This window comes from Symphalangus syndactylus, chromosome 12 (assembly GCF_028878055.3).
Source record: "Symphalangus syndactylus isolate Jambi chromosome 12, NHGRI_mSymSyn1-v2.1_pri, whole genome shotgun sequence".
NCBI classification, from domain to species: Eukaryota; Metazoa; Chordata; class Mammalia; order Primates; family Hylobatidae; genus Symphalangus; species Symphalangus syndactylus.
The window spans coordinates 53269613-53286190 of record NC_072441.2 but is presented as its reverse complement, the minus strand read 5'-3'; the positions used below and the strand labels follow the sequence as shown (position 1 = coordinate 53286190).

Sequence of the window (16578 nt, the reverse complement as noted above, 5' to 3'; positions counted from 1 at the left end):
TTGATGGGAGTGATGTGAGATGAAGTTAGATTAATTAGAAAGTTACTCCTATAGTCTAAAGATTTAGAGTATAGATAATTATACTGCATACCTTTTCTCGAACAATTTTTATCTTCAGGCATTGAACTAAGCACTTTGCATTTATTATCTCAATTAATCCTCAGAGCAGCATTATGAGGAGAGTAATATGATATTCATTTTACTATGAGGAAACAGGTTCAGAGACCCCCAGATCACAAAGTTAGGGATGGAGTTTATCTTTAAATCCTGGGTCATCTGATTCCACAGCACCACATTGCCCTGCTTAGAATAAATAAGTGGGGAAAACACCTGCATGTGAGTATTGAGAAAGAAGAAACTGATTGATAATTGACTTGATGAGATATTAAAAGCAGTTTGTTTCAAGATTTTGGACTGTCACCCAGTTTATTTCATAAACCAGGACATATCTACTCACAGATACAATTAGAAAAAGTTTACGAAACAACATTTATTTATCCTTATCATATATAATGTACTCTGACATTTTCTTTTTTATTTTACTAAAATGTTTTTGGTGGTGATTCACTAAATATTTTTTTTAATTGTGGTAAAATCCACATAACCTAACATTTACCATCCTAACCATTTTTTAAGTGTATAGCACAGTGATGTTCAATACATTCATGATATTGTGTAACCATCACCACCATCCATTTCCAGAACTCTTTTCATCTTGTAAAACTGAAACTATCCGTTAAACAATAATTTCCTATTTCTCTGTACCCCCAGCCTCAGGAAACCACTGTTCTACTTTATGATTTTGCCTCCTCTAACAACCTTATATAAGTGGAGTCATACAGTATTTGTCTTTCTTTCACCATATTTAAGGCTCATTCATGTAGTAGTGTATGTCAGAACTTTTTTAAGGCTAATGTTTCATTGTATATATTTACTATATTTTACTTATTTATCTATTAGACGCTTGGGTTGCCTTCATGTTTTAGCTATTGTGAATAATGCTGCTATGAACATGGGTGTACAAATCTTTCTTTGAGACTCTGCTCTCAGTTCCTTTGGGTATACTCATTAAAGATTTTACAATCCACTGATAAATGGGCTGTGGCTCCTGGCGGAAAAACTCAAGAGCTATAAGCTATGAAAAGGATACAAAATTGAAAATTATTTCTAGTTTTAGTTTGAGTGTTGAAGAGAATGGGCACTACTGATTGATAAACAAGGAGAAATTAGAAAGGGAAGTTATTAGTTTCCTGAGGCTGCTGTAACAAATTGGTATAAAGTTGGCGGCTAATACAACAGAAACTAAGTTCTCACATTTCTGGAGGCCAGAAGTCCAGAGACAGTATCACTGGGCCACAGTTAAGGTGTCAGTGAAAACACATTCCTCCAGAGACTCTAGGGCAGAATTTTCAGAATTTTTTCTTGCCTCTTCCAGATTTTTTTTTTAAATTTATTTTTATTTATTTATTTTTTGAGACATAGTCTCGCTCTTGTTGCCCAGGCTGGCGTGCAATGGCGCGATCTAGGCTCACGGCAACCTCTGCCTCCCGGCTTCAAGTGATTCTCCTGCCTCAGCCTCCCGGGTAGCTGGGATTATAGGTGCCCGCCACCACGCCCGGCTAATTTTGTATTTTTAATAGAGACGGAGTTTTTCCATATTGGTCAGGCTGGTATCAAACTCCTAACCTCAGGTGAATCTCCCCCCTGGGCCTCCCAAAGTGCTGGGATTACAGGCATGAGCTACCGGGCCCAGCCGCCTATTCTTAATAATTATTATCATAAACTGTAACCATGTGTAATCTCCCTCTGCCTTTCTTTCTTAAGGGCACTTGTGATTGCATCTAGGGCCACCTGGATAATCCAGAATAATTTTTTCATCTCAAGATCCTAATTTAAGAACATTTGCAAAGTTCTTTTTTGCTGTTAGGTAACATTCATAGTTTCCAGAGATTTAGAAGTGGATATCTTTCTGGGGGCCATCATTCAATCTACCACAAATGTTGAGAGAAGAGAAAATATAGTGAATTCAGTTTTTGAATGGAAAGATGTTCAATTGCCTTAAAGCAGTTAGGAAAACAGTACTTGCATTTACTAATATATAAAAGGTGAGTGTTGTGATTATATATTGGGTGTTTATTAATATCAACATGATAATTGAAGCTGTGACAGTATGTGTGCTTATGCAAGTACAAACTGAACTCACCTTCATAAAACATACACTCTTGGGTATTGGACAAAGAGTATGCTCAGGTCAGATATCTGGAAAGCAATAAGAACTGTGTGTCTATCAGGTTATTTATCTATTAGGTAATTATCAGTCTATCAATCATCTATTCATGTATTACCCACCTAGGAAATCACAGTATATTAGAGTAAATGTGGAGCTACTTTATACAAGTGGGGCCTAGCACAGGATCTGCCATATAGTAGGTGCTTGACAAAATATTTATTGAATGTAATGCCTCTGAATCTTTTTTTTTTTTTTTTTTGACTGAGTCTTGCTGTGTCACTCAGGTTGGAGTGCAGTGGTGCAATCTCCTGAGCTCAAGTGATTCCTCCACCTCAGCCCCTTGGAATAGCTGGGACCACAGGTACGTGTCACCATGCCCGCCCAGAAAGTGTCTGGCCTATTTTCTGTCTCTTCTTATCCATCAGAAACCTGCATTTAGAATTTGGATGGGAACTTAGAGAATATACTGTTCCGCTTGTAACTCCTTATCTTTACTGTTCTGGTAACAAAAATAGAGAGGATAAGTGATTTATCCAGGATGATCTAATGCTGTTTTCACTACATACCTCTGCCTTTTTAGACTTATTTTAAGTTAAGCTTCTTTTGAATTTTTGTGTCAACTTGAAGAAGCTGCATATTCTTCACTAGGAAGAGGTAGTATTCTAGTTCTTTTCCATCTTGGCATTTATTTTCTTTGAAAGCAAAATGCTTTGTTCCATTAGGACCCAGAGTCATCCATCTAATCGAAGCCTTAGAGTGGATTGAGGCATTATTCTTGCTTATGGCCACAACTTTGGAAATGTGTTGCTGCCCCCTTTTTTTTTTATTATCACTATGGAGAAGAAGAGGGCTTTTGGGATTTCATAGCTAGGATTAGGGATGCTTATATATTCTGCAATGCAAAGGACAGTCTCTTACAACAAAGACATATCTCTCTCTCTTTTTTTTTTTTTGAGTTAAAGTCTCCCTCTGTTGCCCAGGCTGGAGTGCAGTGGCTCAATCTCGGCTCACTGCAACCTCCACCTCCTGGGTTCAAGTGATTCTCCTGCCTCAGCCTCTGAGTAGCTGGGAGTACAGGCACCCCCCCACCATGCCCGGCTAATTTTTGTATTTTTAGTAGAGATGAGATTTCACCATGTTGGCCAGGCTTGTCTTGAACTCCTGACCTCAAGTGACCCGCTTGCCTCTGCGTCCCAAAGTGCTGGGATTACAGGCATGAACCACCATGCCAGGCCAGAAATATCTCACTTGAAAATAATTAATAGAAGGCCACATCCTATCCCACCAAAGAGCTATCTTCTATGTATTTGCATTGGAGTAGACTTTAGATAACCTCCAACTGGCTTTATAATAAAAAAAAGTGGTGAAAATTGTGAAAGTTGCAGATACCAGGGTGAAACCACTTTTGTCACACTCAGACAAAATCGGACCACGAAGGCCCCCCCAAAAAAGGAGGTTCATGCTTACATGTCTGAGATAAGAACTGTTTCCAAGAACTTTCTAAAAATACTTTCTGTCCTTCATACATCCCCTACTTTGATAGTTTATCATTAGGTATTCTTTAGGCCTGCAGGAATTCAGATAAGATGATCTTGGAAGAACACTTGCCCAGTAATGTCATCTCTACCAAAGAAATGACAATAACTCTGCCTTTGGAAATAAGGAACTGTTTCTAAGCAGTTTATGTAGATGTTTTTTGCTAGTAATAGCTTCCCATACCCTACCCAAGCCAAAGGCACTGATTTCATATATTCCAGATTATAATCCTCATTTCTATTTTTGAGTAAACCCAACACAGTTAGAGACAATTTTCTCTAGTATCTTTTTTTAGGTGGATAAAATATTTTGAAGAGTTTAATTTTATCTAGATTATTCAAAACTGGTTTTCAGTAATAAGGTTAGCTCTTTCTGGAAGGCACAGACAGCTCTAGCTAGGGGTGAGGACGAAGGGGCGGATATTCTTCAGGATCTGTTATCATAGGGAGGTCACATTATTTTGAATAAGAATTGGGTTGTGTTTAGAGGAGCATAATGTGAGGTGACCTTGAACTGGTGGGTAAGAAAAATATGAAGATGAATGTTACTACCACTAATTAAATGTTCAGAATGGCTTTATGTTGTCAGAAAGTAAAACATGGATTTACTGACCAGAGTTTGGTCAGAAGTCCATGGATAATTTTGGAACAATGTATTATTTATAGCACTGCAAAGAAGGGACATTTCATTTAAAAAGCCACTATCAAAACTTTTTTGCTATTGACTTCTATTTATTACTTATTTTTGTGCCAAGCACTGTGCTTTGCAGAAATTATTTCATTTGGCCCTCTGTTACTTGGTGAATGCACCTGATAGCAGTAACTTAAGCGTACCCTGAGAATGACCCCATATCGCAGACTCACCTGAATGTGTGTTCAGAGTTCCGAGCTAGGGAATTGAAGAGTGGCAAATCTGGAGATTTGTTCCCTGTCTATGACGAACATCTGTGCCCCCTGTCCATCCTATGGAACACAGGCTGTCCAGGGGATTGAGGCCCCAAGTTTTGGGCTGAATGAAGATTGGTAGGTGGAGGTTGTTAGGGGGAGGGTGCTAAGTGAAAATGCCATATAAACTGCATGCTTTTTGCAATTGGTTGAGGTTCTTCTGTCCAGCCTGTAGCCACTGTCCTGTATGTAAGGTGGGTCTCCTGTCCATCCTGCTGTGTCCGGAATTGGTGGGTTCTTGGTCTCACTGACTTCAAGAATGAAGCTGCAGACCCTTGCGGTGAGTGTTATAGCTCTTAAGGCAGCGCCTCTGGAGTTGTTTGTTCCTCCCCGTGGGCTCCTGGTCTCGCTGGCTTCAGGAGTGAAGCTGCAGACCTTTGAGGTGAGTGTTACAGCTCATAAAAGCAGTGTGGACCCAAACAGTGAAAGAACAAAGCTCCCACAACATGGAAGGGACCCAACCAGGTTGCCACTGCTGGCTGGGGCAGCCTGCTTTTATTCTCTTATCTGGCCCCACCCACATCCTGCTGATTGGTAGAGCCGAGTGGTCTGTTTTGACAGGGCGCTGATTGGTGCGTTTACCATCCCTGAGCTAGACATAAAGGTTCTCCACGTCCCCATCAGATCAGTTAGATACAGAGTATGGACACAAAGGTTCTTCAAGGCCCCACCAGAGCAGCCAGACACAGAGTGTCGATTGGTGCATCCACAAACCTCGAGCTAGACACAGGGTGCTGATTGGTGTGTTTACAATCCCTGAGCTAGACATACAGGTTCTCCACATCTCCACCAGACTCAGGAGCCCAGCTGGCTTCACCCAGTGGATCCTGCACCGGGGCTGTAGGTGGAGCTGCCTGCCAGTCCCGTGCCGTGCGCTCGCACTCCTCAGCCCTTGGGTGGTTGATAGGACTGGGCGCCCTGCAGCAGGGGGTGGTGCTCGTCGGGGAGGCTCCGGCCGCACAGGAGCCCCTGGAGGGGGTGGGAGGCTCAGGCATGGCGGGCTGCAGGTCCCAAGCCCTGCCCTGCGGGAAGGCAGCTAAGGTCCGGTGAGAAATCGAGCGCAGTGCTGGTGGGCTGGCACTGCTGGGGGACCCAGAGCACCCTCTGCAGCCGCTGGCCTGGGTGCTAAGCCCCTCATTGCCCGAGGCCGGCAGAGCCGGCTGCTCTGAGTGAGGGGCCCGTGAAGCCCACGCCCACCCGGAACTCCAGCTGGCGCGTAAGCGCCGCACGCAGCCCGGGTTCCTAAACCGCTCGCGCCTCTCCCTCCACACTCCCTGCAAGCTGAGGGAGCCGGCTCCCGCCTTGGCCAGCGCAGAAAGGGGCTCCCACAGTGCAGCGGTAGGCTGAAGGGCTCCTCAAGTGCCACCAAAGTGGGAGCCCAGGCAGAGGAGGTGCCGAGAGCGAGCGAGGGCTGTGAGGACTGCCAGCATGCTGTCACCTCTCACTGCCACCACCGGGCCATGGGGTTATCCTTTCCAGCCTACCGCCACTGAATTCTCCCCTGTGTGTAAGCCCCCAGTAAAACCCCATATCTCATTTGCTGGCTCTGGGTCTGTCAGCCTCTTGAACCTTCTGCCATTCCCACTGGAATCAATAGAGGTTTGGCACAACATCTGTCTGCAGAATCTGGACATTCATTCATGCAGTAATAAGTAATAAGTAGGTAAGTAAAGATTTTTGTTTTTTTTTGAGATGGTGTCTGGCTCTGTCGCCCAGGCTGGAGTGCAGTGGCGTGATCTTGGCTCACTGCAAGCTCCACCTCCTGGGTTCATGCTATTCTCCTGCCTCAGCCTCCAGAGTACCTGGGACTACAGGTGCCTGCCACCACGCCTGGCTAATTTTTTTGTATTTTTAGTAGAGACGGGGTTTCACCGTGTTAGCCAGGATGGTCTCTATCTCCTGACCTCGTGATCTGTCCACCTCAGCCTCCCAAAGTGCTGGGATTACAGGCGTGAGCCACTGCGCCTGGCCTAAGTAAAGATTTTTTTGAGCATAGGAGTTACAAGATGTGAGTTATACTTGAGAAAGATTAGCTCTCCCAGGCTGGGCACAGTGGCTCACGCCTGTAATCCCAGCACTTCGGGAGGTTGATGTAGGCAGATCACCTAATGTCAGGAGTTTGAGACCAGCCTGTCCAACAAGGTGAAACCCAGTCTCTACTAAAAATGCAAAAATTAGCTGGGTGTGGTGGTGCACACCTGTAATCCCAGCCACTCGGGAGGCTGAGGCAGGAGAATTGCATGAGCCGAGGAGGCGGAGGTTGCACTGAGCTGAGATTGTGCCATTGCACTATAGCTTGGGTGACAGGGTGAGACGCTGTCTCAAAAAAAAAAAAAAAAGAAAGAAAGATTAGCTATCCCATATTATGTTGGATAGCTAATTAGGTTTATGAGAAACTGGAAGCACTTAGAAGATAATGATTGTAGTTCAGTTGACACTATAGTCCAGGACATAAAACAGAATAGTGGCAGTGGAGATGGAGAAGAGACGGTGAATTTGGCTGTTTGGGTGAGATGAACATAATTAAAGGCCAAGTGAGAATGAGTTTATTTTAGATGGTGGGTTTTGGATGTATTGAGTTGAGGCTGTGTCTAATCAACTGGAGATGTTCTCTTTGAATGTAAACTTGTTTGAAATGCTAAGTATAATAGGGCAGGGAAGTTCCTAAGTTTAGTCCATCAGACTTCATTCAGACTTGGCAGCTGCGCTCAGTGGAGACAGTGGTTCTGGCTTAGGATCCTGTCTACCACTTCTCTGTCTAATCTTCAGCAATTTACTTAGCCATGCAGGTCCTTAACATTCTCAGCTGTAGAATATTCATAATAGATAGGATAATATAAGTGCCTTGGTTAAAATGGGTGTTGAATAAATGATAATTATTGTTCTTGCTATACTTTATTTGCCTTCTTCATTCTCATTTTCTTATGAATATACAGCGGAGTTTTCTAGTGGCTACCTGAGGTGTTACATGATATCACAAAAGATTGAATGCAGAAGCAGATATGAGAATCCTACTGTCTTCTATTAAGCCATACATTAAAGAGATTTGCAACAATTTAAACAATGATACTTTTTCTTTTTTTGACAAGTGCTATACTTTTTCATTAAATTTTTTATTGTTGAAAAACAATAATATAAGCAACAGAAAAGATACTGTGTTAACATGTAACTATTATTGTCACTTAAAAACAAGTTTTTGAATATTTAACTTTTTCTGTTAATTTTTAATACAAAAAATATTAATAGATATCACCCACATAAAGAAATATCTCTGATGTACATAATAATCCTTCTTTTTTTTTTTTTAAATTTGGTCCTTTTTTATTATTAATTTTTTTTTGCACAGAAAACAAACATTTTCTAAAAATACATACAAACAAAAAGATGCATATCAAACATATTAGGAAGGTTGCACATAGGAAGACAGGGAATAGAAATGGGTGGTGGGAATTAAAGAAAATAAATGAGAGAGGGACTTTGTATGGATCAATGATAATAACTCAATCCTCTATTTGACAAAGAAGAAGAAGGAAGAGGAAGAAAAAGAAAGTGAGATAAAGGATCAGAAAGGGAGGAAAATAGAAAAAATTAGAGTATGACTCCAAGGTAGACCTGTTTTGTTGTTGCTGGGTTGGTTGGTTGGTTTCTCTGTTGTATTTTTCATATGTTTCGCCATGTCGGCCAGGCTGGTCTCGAACTCTTAGCCTCAAGTGATCAACCCGCCTCGGCCTCCCAGAGTGCTGGGACTACAGGCGTGAGCCACCACGTCCAGCCCCCACATTGCTTCTGGCCTCCATGGTAGACCTCCCAGACGGGGCGGCCAGGCAGAGGCGCTCCCCACATCCCAGACGGGGTGGCCGGGCAGAGGCGCTCCTCACTTCCCAGATGGGGCGGCCGGGCAGAGACCCTCCTCACTTCCTAGACGGGGTGGCGGCCGGGCAGAGAGGCTCCTCACTTCCCGGACGGGGCGGCCGGGCAGAGGTGCTCCTCACATCTCAGACGATGGGTGGCCAGGCAGAGGCGCTCCTCACTTCCCAGACGGGGCGGCCGGGCAGAGGCGCTCCTCACTTCCCAGACGGGACGGCCGGGCAGAGGCACTCCTCACTTCCCAGAATAATCCTTCAAAGTTGTGAAGGGACCCTGAAATAAAAAAAGTTTGAGAACTGCTGATATAGAGGCATGAGAATGGTAACCAGTAGGGTAGCTTTAACTTCTTAGGATCTAAGCTCCACTAAAAGAATTTTAATAAAATTGGTCTCCTTTGTGACAACTGATGAGTTGATGAAGAGTCTGGTAGAGGTGATCTGGAAGGGAATGATAAGGTGGAATTATAGCTGGGGACATGGAGAGAAATGATAGGCTTAGAAAGGATGGTGTTTTATTGATTGATTGATTGAGATGGAGTCTTGCTCCATTGGCCAGGCTGGAGTGCAGTGATGTGATCTCTGCTCACTGCAACCTCTGCCACCTGGATTCAAGCAATTCTCCTGCCTCTGCCTCCTGAGTAGCTGGGATTACAGGCGTGTGCCACCACATCCGGCGAATTTTTGTATTGTTAGTAGAGACAGGGTTTCATCATCTTGGCCAGGCTGGTCTTGAACTCCTGATATCGTGATCCACCCCCCCTCGGCCTCCCAAAGTGTTGGAATTACAGATGTGAGCCACTGAGCCTGGTGAAAGGGTTGTTTTAGACAGAGCTAGCCTCTGTCTCCATTCAGTTCTTCCCACTGTGTCGTACCACTTCCTAAGAGTGCTTTAGGATGTAGGATTCTGACAATATAGTCAAAGAGTTTTTGTTTTATAGACATATCATACTTTTGGCATGCAATGGGGACAGTTCCTGGAAAGGGTCTGTTATCTGCAGAAGGCTATTTCACCACTTGAGGCTTTGAAGAACTGAAGATCAGCTGACTTAGTTTAAAACTATTCATGTTCCCAGCAGCTTTAGGATAGCAAACCAACTCTGGGTCATCTTTATTTAAAGCCTCTCTTTAAAATCCTGTAGAGAGGGGCTTTTGTTAATTGTGACTAGTTCTTTAAGAGAAAGAGTAACGTGATGGTGTTCCTTTCTCTGTTCTCTCTTTAAAAATGGTTTAAAGAATTTACTGGGGTTGATTGATAACCAGCATTCCACAGGTCAAGGCATGGGTCATAATCTATTTTCCAGTCTGCATATGTTGAAAGCGCCTTTGCAAAAAGTTTATAACTGAGGAAATTATGACAGTGAATGAGATCAGACCTAACTGGCTCCATCTTGCTTCTAATCTTTAAGCTGTTCTTGTTCATTCCTGGGCATAGGCCAAACTAACTTTGGGAAGGAATCCAGTTCATGTTTTGACTCTGAAACAAAATTGGTAATAGCCCTTTCCTGAATAGACCCCTTCTTGCCTGGGGGCCAGTCTGCCTTTGCAGGACCAACAAATTAGCTACAAGATTAGAATTTATGGTTTAGGGGTCATGCAGCCTCTGGCTCCGAGTCTGAACCTCCCCAGATTGCTCCTGGGGATAACATCACTATTGTAAAACCTAAGATCAGTGCTTGAGATATTTTGCAGACCCTGGACTCGGTGGATCAGCTGATACCACACAGACCGGTAATCGGGCTCACCCAGTTCTGCCATCCCACCCAGGAACAGAAGACAGCAAGAAAACCTCACTTCGACCCCCCACGATTCCATCTCCAATCTGACCAATCAGCACTCCTACTTCCCAAGCCCCTACCCGCCAAATTATCTTTACAAATTCTGATCTCTGAATCCTGGGGAGACTGTGTTGAGTAATAATAAAACTCTGGGCTGGGCACGGTGGCTCATGCCTGTAATCCCAGCACTCTGGGAGGCTGAGGCAGGTGGATCACTTGAGGTCAGGAGCTCCAAACTAGCCTGGCCAACATGGTGAAAACCTGTCTGCTAAAATACAAAAATTAGCCGGGCATGGTGGCGGGAGCCTGTAGTCCCAGCTACTCAGGAGGCTGAGGCAGGAGAATCGCTTGAACCCGGGAGAGGGAGGCTGCAGTGAGCCGAGATCATGCCACCGCACTCCAGCCTGGGCGACAGATGGAGACTCCGTCTCAAACAAAACAAAACAAAACAAAACAAACAAACGAAACAAAAAACTCCGGTCTCCTGCACAGCCAGCTCTGCATGAATTGCTCTTTCTCCATTGCAATTCCCCTATCTTGATAAATCGGCTCTGTCTAGACAGCGGGCAAGGTGAACCCACTGGGCAATTACAATGTCACTTAAGGTCTGAACTGGAATGTTTAATATTTTCAATTATATTAAAGAGAAGAAAAAAAGTAAAAAACAGGAAAACAAAACAACAAAATAAAAAAATAAAAAAGATTCTTAAAAATTCAATTACATCGTCTTTTCCTAGCCCTAAAATTTTTCTTTTGCAAAAGTCTTGTGAAACAGATTAAAGGCTTAAAAAGAAACAAAACAAAACTCCTAAATTTCAGGGTGTAATTTGCAAAATAAAATATTTCTTTTGCATTATATCATTCACACTGCAGAAAGGTTTCAGTTCTACGCAATCTGATCTTTTTCCACTTTTTAAAAGTTAATTTGCTTTTACTTAGCACTATTATAGAACAGATAGGTATTTTCAAATGGTTTTGCAATTAAACACAAAAATTATAATTTTTGTGGCAAAGTAGGTACTAGTTGGCAAATAGTGTTCCTTTGTGTAAAACAGAATTCTAAATTTTCAGAAATGGAGTCCTAAAACTAGCACTGGTCTTGCAAATCAAGTTCTGCAGCTTAGTTTGGGAAAGGTTCTCTTTTGGCTCAAGGCTTAACTGGCTCCACCCAGCTGCTGAAATGTGATACAAGTTGTAACAAAACCGGAAGTTGGTTAGGCTGCCTTCGCTTCTCAAGGTAAGTGTCACGTCTTTTTCCTTAATGTCAAAGCTCTTTGTAAAGCGTTAAAATTCAAATCCAGCTTAGCGACAGACTGGAGAGCCAGCGCCTGTGCTGACCAGGGCAGTCGGCCAGGCAGAACGGGTGCTGTATTCCAAACTATGTTCTGGAGCTTGAATTGAGCTAATGAGTGTTCACTAACGAGTTAGGTTAATATGTCCCGTGACTTTGACTAACAAGCTTTAATTCTAAGAAATGGGTGGTTATAAGTAGAGACGTGTTTGGGATCCTGAAAATCATCGACTTTATTCTTGCAGGAGTTTTTTTTTGTTTTTAATTTTAAGTTTAAAACTATGGGAACTCTTTTTTTATATTTAAAGCTAATGGCATGGTTACCTATATCAGGGTTACTTAGAGCCTTATTTGGTTTTTAAAGTGTCTTTTTATCTAGAACTTTTAGTCCCCTTACCCCCGCCCACTCCCTAGCCCTGGTGTGTCGTTAAAATTTCAGAAAGACTCCAGGGTGGCAAGGTGTTACCACTGCACTTATTTTTGTGTGTTCTTGTTATACTGCCCTAAAGGGTAAAGGGGATTTTTCAAATTGTAAATGTGTTATTAGGAATATTTCTTAACATAGCTAAACTTTTCAGTTCAGATATTTTCATTTACTTATATATTTTTATTTTATTTTATTTATTTATTTATTTATTTATTTATTTATTTATTTATTTATTTATTTTTGAGAGGGAGTCTCGCTCTGTCCGCCAGGCTGGAGTGCAATGGTGCGATCTCGGCTCACTGCAAGCTCCGCCTCCCGGGTTCAAGCGATTCTCCTGCCTCAGCCTCCTGAGCAGCTGGGACTACAGGCGCCCGCCGCCATGCCCGGCTAAGTTTTTGTATTTTTAGTAGAGGTGGGGTTTCACTGTGTTAGCAAGGATGGTCTCTATCTCCTGACCTCGTGATCCGCCCGCCTCAGCCTCCCAAAGTGATGGGATTACAAGCGTGAGCCACCGCGCCTGGCCTATTTATTTATTATTTTTGAGACGGAGTGTTGCTCTTGTTGCCCAGGCTGGAGTGCAACGGCGGGATTTCGGCTCACTGCAACCTCTGCCTCCCGGGTTCAAGCAATTCTCCTGCCTCAGCCTCCTGAGTAGCTGGGATTACAGGCAGGCACCACCATACCTAGCTAATTTTGTATTTTTAGTAGAAACGGGGTTTCTCCATGTTCGTCAGTCTGGTTTCGAACTCCCAACGTCAGGTCATCTGCCTGCCTCGGCCTCCCAAACTGCTGGGATTACAGGCGTTGAGCCACCGCGCCCAGCCACTTCTGTATTTTTAAAAAAGTAGTAAGTTGAGTATTATACTGGGATAGAACTGAAGTTGGGGGCTTAATTTGATCTATCAGCTTATTGAAAACAAAGACCTTTTAAAAGATGGTTTTGTTAGGTTGGAGAAGTGAGTTTTAATTTGTCATTTATTTAGCCAGTATGTTGATTTTTTTGGTGAAGTGTACTCTCTGTTTCACACCTGTCTGCTTTTTTAATGTTGGATTTTCTCAAAATTCACGTAACAATCACACTGTATGAGTACTGTTTTGAAGGTTGTCTGCTAGTCAGAATGCATGGAGATCAATGTGTAGGACACCTTTACTGATATCCAGAGGTTTACCATAAGACAAGTCACCAAATGTGGCAGAAAAACATGATAAAATTTATTAGGAAAAATTAAAGCTTATGGAGTGAACAGTTATTTCAGGTTGGTGGAATTAGGCAAGAATCCAAGAAAGGAAGCCAGTTTTATATGGGAGACTTTGTTAATGGTGGTCATTGTGCTAGACATTTTGGAGATAGTATTTTATTTAATCCTCATGCAAGCCATTGATATTGGTGGCATTGTCTCTAACAAGTGAGAAAACTAAGATTCAGTAAGGTTAAATAATTTGTCCAGGGTCACTATGGTGGTGCCTGCTGGATTACATTAATGGACAGATTCAAACCTAGGTCTGTGATATTTCAAAGTCCATACACTTCATTGTATCATAGGACAGTAGTTGATGGCATTTTAAATGGATCTTGAAAGAGGGGTAAAGGTCTTCTTTATCAAAACAAACAAAAATAGTAAAAGTAACATAGAATGTTTGAAAATAGAAAAAAGAAAAAATCTAACTACCTTCAAATCAGTTTCTGTGCAGTCTTACATGTACATATTTTGTAGTGTTTTTTAAAATTATAAAACACTACATGCTTTAAAAAAATGCACATTATAATGGGCGTTAAAGAAAGGAAGCCCACTCCTCTTCCATCCTGAAAACACATACCTTCCTAAGTGGTAAACACGGTTGAGAACAATTGGAAGCATGTATAAAGGTTTTTTTCTTTTCCTTTTAAGTTATGTATATTTTGGTACATTCTATATCATTTTGCATTTTTCTTGTTTTGATTCCTCAGTGGAGCATGAGCATGTATCTTCTTAAGAACATGCAGATTAATGTCTTGGGATTTCTGTGAAATGAGTTCATACTTGCAAAGTACTTAAAACAATGCCTACCCCCTAGAATGCACTCAATAATTATTAGCTGGTGTATTTGTTATCTGTTTATTCTATTTCATTTTTGTTAATGTTTAGCAAGTATTATATAGTTTGGGTATAGCATAGTTTATTTTTGTAACCACTTAAATTATCCAACATTTTTGCTACTGGAAATAATCCTTACATAACTGTATGGGTTTTTCTGTAAGATATATTTCTTTTGTTTTCATTCTTTTTTTTTTTTTTTTTTTTTTTTTTTTTGAGACAGAGTTTCACTCTTGTTGCCCAGGCTGGAGTGCAATGGTGCCATCTCGGCTCACCTCAACCTCCGCCTCCAGGGTTCAAGCGATTCTTCTGCCTCAGCCTCCTGAGTAGCTGGGATTACAGGCATGCACCCCCAAGCCCGGCTACTTTTGTATTTTTTGTAGAGATGGGGTTTCTCCATGTTGGTCAGGCTGGTCTTGAACTTCCAACCTTAGGTGATCTGCCCGCCTGGGCCTCCCAAAGTGCTGGGATTACAGGTGTCAGCCACTGTGCCCGATCTGTAAGATACATTTCTAGAAATGAAATTTCCAGGTCAGAGGATAAACATTTTTAATTTACTAAGATATTGTTAACATCTAAAAATGTGACAGTTTACCATTGTCCCTGTGTATGAGAGTGCTCGTTTCTTCACATCCTTGCTTATATCAGATATTATTACTCTTTTACATATTACATGAAATAATGGGGAATACACAATTCTACCTAGTTTGAACATAGTGTACAGAGATTATTGTATCTTATTTTTCAGTGTAACATTTATTTTTATATGGACAGGAATTTAACCAAATTTAACCAAATTCCTGTCCATATAAAAATAGGGGGTCCCATTTAGGAGAAAAATAGGGGTCCCATTTAGAAGGCAAAACTTCAGGAGAAAAAAGAGAAGCTTATTCCTGGAATGGCAGATGGCACATTGTTATTACAATATAGGGAAAAAAAATCCTTGAAATTTGGGTTGTGTAGAAAAGTATAAAATATTAAATGTCGAGTGCCTTTGCTTCTTAATCTAATAATTCTTGGGAAGCTGCTGAGTGTTTTGCGGGGAGAGGAGAGGTATAATGAGAATTGTACCTTAGGCAAATAATCCTGTGTTGAGGAGATACAGAAACAGGGAGACCAGTTGAAAGTGTTTTATTAATCTGGGTGAAGGTAATGAAGTCTTCATGCTTGGAGGTGGTGGCAGAAAGGAAAACAGTAGACAAATGTAATAGAATGGAAAGTAGAAGAGAGTTGCAAGAGGGATAGTTACAGTGCAGAATTGGTGGAGGTAGAATCTGCAGGGCTTGTGTCGAAGTTGGGGACCAAGAGAGTGTTTAGAATCCAATCCTGAGAGTTCGGGGTTTGAAATCCTGCTGATGAGAAATGTGTTGACAGACCACCATCAGATTAGGAAAGTGAGGTTCAAAAACTAGTCTGGAGGAAAATATGAATTTCACTTCAGACAAACTGAATTTTTTGTTAACTAAACAGAAGTCCATACCCAGTTGGAAATCTGTGTCACAGCATTGTAGAGCTGTGGGGTGGAGCAATTGAAAGATTTAAGAAATATTATCCTAGAGGTTATAATTGAGGCCGTGGAAGTGATGATCCTACAGAGAAATAGGGCAAAAAAGAGAAAAAAGAAAAAAGAAAGAAAGAAAAGCCAAGACAAAAAGTCTTGGAGAAGGACATCTTCATGAAAGAGACATAAAAGAGGAACCAGACTTAATTAAAATATTTTTACAATGACTATTTCTGACATTTGATTTTGATTCTAGTTAGACTTCCTTACTGCTTCCAAAAAGTGTGGCAGAAAAATGTGATAAACTTTATTAGGAAAAACTAACACGGAGTTTCTGCGGAGAGAGCAGTCCCCCCAAAAGTCCATTCTCATTTTTTATTTGTACCTTTGATTCTCCCATTGCTCCAATTCAAATCATGCTCATTCAGAATCCCTCTTTCTCCATAATGCCTTATTTACTTACCGTGTCAGCCTTAAGGGTCTGATTTGAAGCTATGGATAGTTTGGTGATCAAAACCTCACAAAGTAGGCCAAAGACCATACTTTTCACCTCTCATTTTCTGTAACTTTGGCAAGTGTCTTAATCAGTGCCCTATTTTACATATGGGGACAATAATACCTCCCATAGTTCCCTAGGTTGTTGTGAGGAATGCATACTAAGTCCTTGACATGATGTGTTGTAAGCCCTTAGTAATTGTTAACTCTTCCACTATTATTTCTTCCATACCTCTAAATTACTATAACGAAATGCAGTTTTAAAATTTCTGTCCCTGTGTGATCTTGGGCACTATTTTTTTTTATCAGCTCCGTGAGCTTCAGTTTCCATACCAGTAAAAAACAACAACAAAAAACCCTTGTATGTTTCTTCCAAGGATTAGCATTCATACATGCAAAGCAGGACTGTGATGACTGGAATAGAGCAGGCCCTTAATA

The 16578-nt window shown here is 41.6% G+C and overlaps 1 protein-coding gene across 2 annotated transcripts in view; it reads left to right on the top strand.

Annotated features, from left to right (window-relative positions):
* Window positions 1–11523: 11523 nt before the first annotated feature.
* FRRS1 (ferric chelate reductase 1) overlaps window positions 11524–16578 on the top strand; it is a 70308-nt gene continuing 65253 nt past the window's right edge. For both annotated transcript variants that reach the window (XR_010117359.1, XM_063624354.1), the window contains exon 1: window positions 11524–11588. The gene's annotated coding sequence lies outside the window, so the exon portion shown is untranslated. The remainder of the gene's footprint in view (window positions 11589–16578) is intronic.